The sequence below is a fragment of the Pollicipes pollicipes genome, unplaced genomic scaffold (assembly GCF_011947565.3).
Source record: "Pollicipes pollicipes isolate AB1234 unplaced genomic scaffold, Ppol_2.1 Scaffold_4881;HRSCAF=5763_pilon_pilon_pilon, whole genome shotgun sequence".
In the NCBI taxonomy this organism is placed as follows: Eukaryota; Metazoa; Arthropoda; class Thecostraca; order Pollicipedomorpha; family Pollicipedidae; genus Pollicipes; species Pollicipes pollicipes.
This window is the reverse complement of record NW_023596576.1, coordinates 33,520,889-33,522,743: the sequence shown is the minus strand read 5'-3', so window position 1 is coordinate 33,522,743 and position 1,855 is coordinate 33,520,889. Positions and strand designations below refer to the sequence as shown.

Genomic DNA, 1,855 nt, shown 5'->3' with positions numbered 1-1,855 from the left:
TGTCTGTCTCGTTTTTCTCCTCATCTCCTCGGCTGATCCCTGCGGGGCGCCCGCGTGCTTCCGGGGATCCAGCCTGGCACGTGTGGCATGTGGCGTGTATGCGGGCATCTACCTTGTTTATCGCTGTAAGTTGAAACGCTGCTTCGGCGCAATTTTGCAAAGGCTGCAAAGGTGTTCGTAGATCCCAGAAGACATCAACGCTTGTTGCACATCGAATAGCTTAATGGGAGCGTGCCACCTTCGTGGTACTTATTACATATTGATAGATCAGACGTGTTGGATTTGGTCGATGATACTAGATTTCTGAAATCATTCGAAATGGTTCAGAATTTCGATCTGAAGTAGCCGCTCCACCGGGGGTAATCTATTGCTTTTATCCATAATAATTAAATTATCCATAAAAATAATCCTGTGGTCCGTAGCAGCTGACGACAACCCATGGCCGATTCTGTCGTCGTCATGATGACGACGAGTGCGACAACCGCAGTAGTCGCGGATTACGGCTACATTCTGGGGTTACCAAAACAGCAAAAAAAAAAACAAAACCAGAACTAACAAAGAAGTTCAGTGCGGTGACAAGACGTTAAAAGCGTAATTTGGACTCGAGCTGCAGTTTCACTATCCGCTGCTATTATCATATGTAGCTGATCGCGTGGTTACACCAGAGCACGTTTTGAAACATGCCCCAAAGGTGGTACCATCTCTCCAACAGCGCTACCCTTCACCTTCATAAGCTAGAGAGCGATGCGTGTAAACTTTTCGGATTACCCGAAGTGGTATTTTCCTAAGCAAACAAATGAAGTTCTCCAAATGCTGTCAGGTGTAACGGACGTGATGGGATATTTTGATCGCTGCGTGGTCCAAATGCTGTCAGGTGTACCGGACGTGATGGGATATTTTGATCGCTGCGTGGTCCAAATGCTGTCAGGTGTACCGGACGTGATGGGATATTTTGATCGCTGCGTGGACACGGGACAGTCATGCGCCAGATATGCATGTGGCGGAGTCAGGGGCCACACTGGAGAGGCGTGGCTCCGAACTGACGTCAGTTGCCTTCTCCTAACTGTTGTCGGTCCGAACTGAATTTGTCTACGGTATCATATAGCTCAGAGATGACGCCAAACCATTTCTACAAAACCTTTCTGGCGATAACTTCGCGTGGTACGCATTTGGCACTGTCTGCACGACTTCTTGTGTTTCTGCGCTTCTGGTTGATGCTGCCTTGTCTCCTGACATTGGTTCCCTGGCCGCAGACCAAGACACATCTGAACGTGTTGGCGGACGCGCTGCTTCGCTGGATCCGAGGGCGCTAGATGCCGGCGGATCGGACGCCGCCGCTCGCAGCCGCTCGGCCATCGGCAAGCGCGGAGTAGTAGCCCGGCCCGGAGCCGACCCGGACTTCGGCCGCCGCCCAGCGTGGGAGCGTCGTCCCCGGACCGGAGCAGACCCGGACTTCGGCCGCCGCCCAGCGTGGGCGTCGTCCCCGGACCGGAGCAACCCCCTCGCCGCCCAGCGTGGGAGTGCGTCCCCGGACCGGAGCAGACCCCCGGCCGTCGACCAGCGCGGGCTCGTCCCCGGACCGGAGCCAACCCCCAGTCGCTGCCCAGCGCGGGTGCTCCGTCCCCGGACCGGAGCCGACCCCAGTCGCTGCCCAGCGCGGGAGCTCCGTCCTCGGACCGGAGCCGAACCCCCAGCCGCTGCCCAGCGCGGGTGCGCCGTCCCGGACCGGAGCCGACCCCCAGTCGCTGTCCAGCGCGGGAGCTCTGTCCCGGACCGGAGCCGACCCCCAGTCGCTGTCCGCGCGGGAGCTCCGTCCCGACCGGAGCCGACCCCCAGTCGCGCCCAGCGCGGGAGC

At 57.7% G+C, this 1,855-nt stretch overlaps 1 long non-coding RNA gene across 1 annotated transcript in view; it reads left to right on the top strand.

The window, feature by feature from the left end:
• LOC119099853 (uncharacterized) overlaps window positions 1-1,357 on the top strand; it is a 23,178-nt gene extending 21,821 nt beyond the window's left edge. The window contains exon 3 of the long non-coding RNA XR_005094422.1: window positions 1,254-1,357. This is a non-coding gene — a long non-coding RNA (uncharacterized LOC119099853). The remainder of the gene's footprint in view (window positions 1-1,253) is intronic.
• The last annotated feature ends 498 nt before the right edge of the window (window positions 1,358-1,855 follow it).